Raw genomic sequence first — 8266 nt, 5'->3', positions numbered from 1 at the left:
AATCCCATGGAAAGAGTGACCGTGAAGGTTGCTTGTTCAAGGGGTATCCCCACCCCCTGCCCCCAATCTGGAGGATTGATTTGTTTGAAGATTCTCTTCTTTCTGGGTAGAAAGGTAACACACATCCTTCTTATCAGTCACTTGTACCACAATGGGAATCCATTTACATGTTAATTTCTTCTCAGTTCACGACCTAACATTACTGAGAGAAAGAGGGTTTTGACGAGGGGAGGACAGAGGGAATTCTGGAGCCTGGGAAGCGTGATCTCAGTTGGGATGCTATGGAGGGACCCTGACAAGGTCAGTGAAAGGAAAAGGTAGGGAGAAGCTCTTCATAGTGATGTCCCCCAGATAAAAACAGCTACAATAAATTAAGCACCCCGGATGTAGCTACTGTCTGTCCAGCACACTCCTATCTTCTGTGAAGAGAACTGGTTCTCTGACTGTAAGACCTGGACAAAGGATCTGAGCCTGGTCAGCCTGTGTCCTTCCTTTAGGTTTTTCTGGCTGGAGCTGCTAGGAAGAGTAGAGTTGGGATGTGAGTTCAGGCTGTGGGCTTGGACGGGTCCTGGCCATTTGGAAGGAGAATGCCATTCAGCAGTAGGTGTTGATGAGACCAATGTGAACCAAGGAGCAGAAATGCAAAGTGCAGGCATACAGCATGGGAACAACAGTGCCATCTGTGAGCTCAGCTGCCCATGAGTCCGTCTGTCCTAGGATCTGGTTTCAATAACCAATAATTTCTCCCCCCTTTTCATTATATAAGTTTCAGGTATATAGTATTACAATTTGACATCTGTGTACACTACAGAGTGATCTCCAGCACAAGCCTAATTGCCATCCATCACCATGCAGTTGACCCTTTGTGCATTTCACCCACCTCCCAACCTCCTTCCCCTCTGGTAACCACTAATCTGTTCTCTGTGTCTATGAGTTTGCTTTTGTTTTATTTTGTTTGTTTTGTTTCATTTTTTTGTAGATTCCACATATGAGTGGAATCATATGGTATTTGTCTTTCTCCACCTGACTTATTTCACTTAGCATAACACCCACTGCATCCATCCATGTTATTAAAAATGGCAGGATTTTGTTATTTTTTATGGCATAGTAGTATTATATTTGTGTGTGTGTGTGTGTGTGGCATCTTCTTTATCCATTCATCAGTGGACACTTACGTTGTTTCCATGTCTTGGCTATTGTAAATAATGCTGCAGTGAACATAGGGGTGCATATATCTCTTTGAATTAATTTTTTCATGATTTTTGGATAAATACCCAGAAGTGAAATAGCTGTGTCATATAGTAGTTCTGTTCTTAGTTTTTTTGAGGAGTCTCTATACTATCCTCCATAGTGGCTGCACCAATTTACAGTCCTGCCAACAGTGCTCCCTTTCCCCACATCTTCTCCAGTATTAGTTATCTCTTGTCCTTTTGATAATAGCCATTTCAACAGGTGTGAAGTGATATCTCATTGTGTTTTGTTTTGTTTTTTTTTTTTTGGTGGTACGCGGGCCTCTCACTGCTGCGGCCTCTCCCGTTGCGGAGCACAGGCTCTGGACGCGCAGGCTCAGCGGCCGTGGCTCACGGGCCCAGCCGCTCCGCGGCATGTGGGATCTTCCCGGGCCGGGGCACGAACCCGCGTCCCCTGCATCGGCAGGCGGACTCTCAACCACTGCGCCACCAGGGAAGCTCTCATTGTGGTTTTGATTTGCCTTTCTCTAATAATTAGTGATGCTGAACATCTTTTCTGAGGTTTTGTCTCATTCTTTCAATTGGAATACATTCTTTTGTCTCCTCATTTTGCCTAATTCTCTGTGTATTAAGTATATATACACGTACTAAGAATTAGCTATCTCTCCCAGTCTTGAAGGCATGGTCTTATTTAGGAGCTGTCCTGTGGGGCTCAGAAGTGCAATCCTGCCTGGCCACTACAGCCAGGAGCTTAAGGGGCGTCCCCTACATGGGCTGTGTGTGCCCTCCTGTTGTCATGGGGCTGTGGCTGCCTTGGAGTGCTGGTGGGCTGGCTGTCATTCAGCTGGCTGTGAGAGGCTGCCAGGATCCAGGGTGGGCGGGGCTGTCAGTGGGACGTGCCCATTGGCGATACCGGGTTACATGGAGAATTCCAAAATGGTGCCCACCAGCACTGGCATTAGCAAGGAAGCCTGAGGTCGCGTAAATGCCTCCTGCCAGTGACTGTCCCCAGGAAGCATCCCAAATGACTCCTGCTTCTTCAGCAGACACTTGAAGATTAGTAAATGGGTGCCCTTCACCTATGAAACATACACTTTTCAACCTGGTGTTTCTGTGCTGGTTTTCAGGTTGGGTGAGTCCGTGCATGAGCCTTTTTTTATAAATTTATTTATGTATTTACTTATTTTTGGCTGCACTGGGTCTTTGTTGATGGCTCTTAGTTACTGTGTGTGGGGCTTTCTCTAGTTGCGGTAATCGGGGTCTACTCTTCATTGCGTTGTGCAGGCTTCTCACTGCGGTGGCTTCTCTTGTTGCGGAGCACGGGCTCTAGGCGCACAGGCTTCAGAAGTTGTGGCACGTGGGCTCAGTAGTTGTGGCTCACGGGCTCTAGAGCACAGGCTCAGCAGTTGTGGCACATGGGCTTAGTTGCTCTGCGGCATGTGGGATTTTCCCGGACCAGGGCTCGAACATGTGTCCCCTGCATTGGCAGGCAGATTCTCAACCACTGTGCCACGGAAGCCCCCCCGGGCATGAGCCTTTTAAGAGCGGGGTTTTTGTTGCCTGCAGTTCTATAGTTTCCCAGGGTTTATTCTCCATTGGTTTTCAAAGCCGGGTGATTTGGGAGCTTATCTCTCCTATGCAGGATCTGGGGGCTGGGGTGCCTGATGTGGAGCTCGAATCCCTCACTCCTCAGGGAAAAGCTCCACCTCTTTGGGGTCCCTCCCAATTGTGCAGCTGGGGTGTGGTTTTCTCTGATGAGCTCGTATCTCTGTCTCTCCTACGTGTCTCAATGCTGTCCTTTTACCTTTTCTCGTGAGGCTCTGTTCATCCAGTTTTCAGATCTCTTTCTGAGGGAATTATTCCATTTGCAGTTGTAGGTTTGTGTCTGTGGGAGGACATAAGTTCAGGATATTCCTGTGCTGCTGTCTTGAACCCTCTTGCTTGTGTTTGGAGGGATGGGTTCCTGTCTGTTTGCTGGTTGTTGGCCTCTCTCTCTCAGCTTCTTACACATTTACATCCCTCATCCTGTTGCCTCCTCTGTCTTTAAGCCAGCAATAGTGCACTGAGTCCTTCAAATTCTCCCTTTTCAGCTTAAACTGTTTCAGTTAGATTTTTGTCCCCTTTGACTCAAAAGAATCTTACCAGGTAAGGGACTTCCTTGGTGGCACAGTGGTTACGAAGCCACCTGCCAATGCAGGGGACATGGGTAGGATCCCAGGTCTGGGAAGATCCCATATGCCGAGGAGCAGCTAAGCCTGTGCACCACAACTACTGAGCCCACGTGCCACAACTGCTGAAGCCCATGCATTTAGAGCCCGTGCTCCACAACAAGAGAAGCCACCACAATGAGAAGCCTGTGCACCACAACGAAGAGTAGACCTGGCTCGCCGTAACTAGAGAGGCCCATGCGCAGCGACGAAGACCCAACGCAGCCAAAAATAAATTAAAAAAAAAAAAGAATCTTACCAGGTAAAACTACTCTGTGGTGAGCACAGTTCATAAATTATCTTTTATGAACACAACTAATCTACAAGACGACCGTTTCTCCCATATTGCAGAAGAGTAAACCAGTGTCTCAGAGAATTCAGTAACTTAGTTCAGAAGGATTGAGTACCTCACCCGAGGCCGTACAGTTTGTGGTAATTTCAGAATTTAAACTCAAATCTGTCTGTCCCAGTAAAGTTACTGGGAAGCGGCTACTGGACTAAGGCATTTCCCAGCTTCCCATTCACCGAGTCATGAACTCAACAATAATAGAATGTGAGAGAAAGTGATGTATCATTTATGGCTGGGATTTTTTAAGAGGCAGATATGCCTTCTCTATTCTCATACCCATTGCACCTGGATTAAGAGGAATCTGAGAACCTAAGTAAGGTGGGACCCCCATATGGAGACAGCCCTGTTCTTGAAGGGAGAAAAAGTGCCCCTCAGTAGACAGAAATAAACTTCTGTTGTTTCAGCCTATGGAAAATATGGAGTTTATTTGTTACAGTGGCAAGCCTTACCTTAACTAATACACCATGCCATCTTCCTTCCAAGAAATAACTTTCTTTCCGTCCTAATTCCTGTTGACACAAAACAGCTCTGTGGTGTGCAATATTAAATTCACAGAAAATAACAAGTGAAAATGGAAATCTCAATCTGTCACTTTACTCTTCTTTAGAGAATGCCAGAAACCAGCAGACTCCTGAAACGTTTTGTGTGTCCCCATGATTTAGAGACATGAAATATTTGGGCTAAAAAAAATCAATCAAAGAACGAAGACTGTTTGATCAGGCATGCTGGAAATTTAGCTGTTTGGTTCCTAGTTGATTAGTTTTTATTTGATAGAAATAATATATTCTGAAATAAATTACACACCCTATTTCCAAGATAGGATTTCAATATATTTTAAACACACTTTGGGAAGTGATTCAATATGCCTGAATCATCACAGGCAAGATGCTAATCTTGTAATCATGAGTTTAGATTGGGAGAAAATGGAGAGGCACTAGGAAAAGAAAATAGGATAGAAAACATGTCCTCACATACAGAATTATGATTATCCGATGGTGGCAAATTTCAAAAAAAAAAGTGAAATCTCCAACTTTGTGGCCTTGGTGGATGTCTTTGCATAAATTTGATTTTCAAAATAAATCAGAAACTAAAGTCCATAAATCTTACCATTTTAATCAAATGTTCTTGGAGAACTGACTTGAGTTTGGATCCTGTTGTATCCCTGACTGTGATATCAACACCTAGTTTTGCATAAAATAACCTCTTCATTGCCACGAGATAGACTCTGAGTTCACTACACAGAAGCCATGTTGGACCCTACAGACAGTAAAATCCCAGAGCATCACAGGGTCCCTGTGCTCAGTCTTGGGGGCTTTTCTCTCCTTTGCCCACTTTTGCTCCTTTTATGATCTCATCCACTTCATGGTTTAAAATTCCATCTAAATGCTGATTATTCCCACATTTATATCTCCCCTCAACTCAGGATGACTGTCTCCAGCACATCCACAACTGGGCTTCTGACCCTATGCTCCTCTCACCCACCATCTTCCTCACTGTAGTGTTTGGCTCAGGCCTAAACTCTTGGTGCCATCCTTGACTCCCCTCTCCCTCTCTCTCCCCTCTCTCCTTTAAAAAAAAAATAACAGCTTTATTGCTATTTAACCCACATACTACAAAATTTGTATTTTTAAGCGTACAATTCAGTGGCTTTTAGCATATTCACAGAGTTGTGCAACCTTTACCACTATCTAATTTCAAAAAGTTTTCATTCCTCCAAAAAGAAACCCCATGCCCATTAGCAGCCACTCCCTATTCCCACCTCACCCCATCCCCTGGCAAGTACTAAACTCATTTCTGTCTCTATGGATTTGCCTATTCTGGACACTTTATATAAATGGAATCATACAATACATGGCCTTTTGTGACTGGCTTTCACTTAACACTTGAAGCTTCTCAAGCTTTTCCGTGTTGTAGCATGTGATAGTGCTTCGTTTTTTTTTTTCTTGCTGAATAATATTTCGTTGTATGGATGTACCTGATTTCATTTATTCATTCCTCAGTTCATGGACATTTGGTTTATTTCTACTTTTTGGCTATCATGAATAATGCTCCTGTGAATATTCATATGCAAGTGTTTGTGTGAACAGATGTTTTCAATTCTCTTGGGTGTAAACCTAGGAGTGGAATTGCTAGGTCGTATGTTAACTCTGGTTAACATTTGAGGAACTGCCAGATATTTTCCAAAGTGGCTGCATCATATTAAATTCCCACCAGCGATACATGAGGGCTCCAATTTCTCTACATCCTTGCTAACACTTGCTATCATCTCTCTTTTGATTTTAGCCACTCTGATGGGTGTGAAGTGGTATCTCACTGTGGTTTTAGTTTGCATTTTCATAGAGACTAATGATGCTGAGCATCTTGGCCTGTGTTTATTGGCCATTTGAATATTTTCTTTGAAGAAACTTCTGTCCAAGTCCTTTGCCCATTTTAAAATTAAGCTATTTGTGCTTTTATTGCTGAGTTTTGTATGCTAAATGCAAGTCCGTCCTCAGAAATATGATTTGAAAATATTTTATCCCATTCTGTAAGTTGTCTAATCACTTTCTTAATAGTGTCCTTTGAAGCACAAGTTTTTATTTTTGAGAAAGTCCAACTCATTTTTCCCCCCTTTAGTCTCCTGTGCTTTTGATATCATATCTAAGAAATCATTGCCTAGTCCAAGGTCATGAAGATTTACTCCTATGTTTTCTTCTAAGAGTTTTGTAGCTGTAGCTCCTTTTACATTTAGGTCTATGATCCATTTTGAGTTAACCTTTTTATATAGTGTGAAGCAAGATATTCAAGTCCAAAATCAAGGTGTGGATAAGTCTGGTTCCTTCAGAGGCCTCTCTCCTTGGCCTGCAGATAACCACCTTCTTGCTGTGTCCTTGCATGGTTGCCGCTCAGTCTAAGTGTCGTGACTTCCTCTTCTTGTAAGGACACCGGTCATATTGGATTAAGGCCCACCAGTATGACCTCATTTAACCTTCAGTGCTTCTTTATAGGCGCTATCTCTAAATACAGTCACATTCTAAGGTACTGGGGGTTAAGACCTCAACATAGGAATTTTGAAGGGACACGATTCAGCCCTTAACACCTATCAATCCTTTCTTATGTGAGTGGTGAGTGAGCTATTTTATGCATCTGTACAAAGCAGTGAATCTGATCTCCTTCCCAAGGTTCCAGCATTCCTCTGACTCATGCTGCTCTAAATCCCCACCCTCTGGCCCTGTGACAGTCCAGAAAAGAAGGTGGATGAGTCATGAAAATGTGTCATATTCACTGGAAAAGCATATGAGATGATGGATGAAATAAATCAGTGAGGTTTTTTTGTTTTTGTTTTTTTATATGAGAAATAGTGTATTCCAAATATAACAGAGTGACTGAGTTTTAGAGGTAGACAGGACCCTCGCTACAAAAAGAGGTGTGAAGGCAAACAAAAGGAAGGTGGTAATGTCGCTACCTCTGCCAGGGTCAGAAAGGTTTAAATTCTAAGCTTTATAGACAACATTTCAGAAAGGGCCCACACGCCCTAGTGTGTTACAAGATAAGGTGATAACCTCTAGTGGCAAGGGACTGTGCCTCCCTATGTCTGCATTCTGTCCCCAGATCCCCTTCTCCATCTCCCAACCTGCCCTCTCCAAAGACAAAGGGAGTCTTTGGACAGAACGCAAGCACGGGCCTCAATGCAATAATGTTAACTCCTCCCAGCAAAACACCAGGGATAGAAAGTTCTCTAAGAGGTTGCCCTTCCACTGCCTACAAATTCTCCTTTTCCAAAGCAAATCCACAAAAGTAAATAACACTTGAGTATCTGCTAATCCAGAGGCCCCAAAGGCTACAGAGAGGGGAATGAAAACATGAAGGGAACACCTTCTCTGTCTGAAACTGCATTGGATAATGCATCAAAACATAACAGGGGGGCTTCCCTGGCGGTGCAGTGGTTGGGAGTCCGCCTGCCAATGCAGGGGACATGGGTTCGTTCCCCAGTCCGGGAGGATCCCACATGCCACGGAGAGGCTGGGCCCGTGAGCCATGGCCGCTGAGCCTGTGCGTCCGGAGCCTGTGCTCCGCAATGGGAGAGACCACAACAGTGAGAGGCCCGCGTACCGCAAAAAAACAAACAAACAAAAAAAAACATAACAGGGCAAAGACCTTAATAGTGTTGTCAGTGGGCATGGAAAGTATTTTGTTATCCTCAGCAGACACATGGATGTAGATCACCGGAGCTGTGTGGCTTTTCAGCATACCTGTTGGTTTTCTAGAATGGAAAAAGAACAGATGAACACCAAGCAGTTCTATCTGCGATTTCTAAATAAAAATGCAAGACTAAACTTGTCCCGGATTTGGCAGCTCTATTCAGCCTGAGGAGGGTTATGTCTCCCTCTGAAACGACACAAGTATATATCTTGTGTGATAAAAGGTCTGAAGCAGACAGTACCCAGTTATAGCAACACAATTCCGTGTGAGATGAAGCCCTGAGCTTGGTTTCTCCCGTGGCTGACCATATCACTATAAAAGGAATAACCACGGAAGAG

At 44.1% G+C, this 8266-nt stretch overlaps 1 pseudogene; it reads right to left on the bottom strand.

Moving 5' to 3' along the window:
* The window catches only part of LOC103070065 (WD repeat-containing protein 49-like), a 53065-nt pseudogene that overhangs the window by 38520 nt on the left and 6279 nt on the right, over window positions 1-8266 (bottom strand).

This window comes from Lipotes vexillifer, unplaced genomic scaffold (assembly GCF_000442215.2).
Source record: "Lipotes vexillifer unplaced genomic scaffold, Lipotes_vexillifer_v1.1 scaffold760, whole genome shotgun sequence".
NCBI classification, from domain to species: domain Eukaryota; kingdom Metazoa; phylum Chordata; class Mammalia; order Artiodactyla; family Lipotidae; genus Lipotes; species Lipotes vexillifer.
Note: the sequence above shows the minus strand (reverse complement) of the source record. Positions and strands in the feature narration are given on the sequence as shown.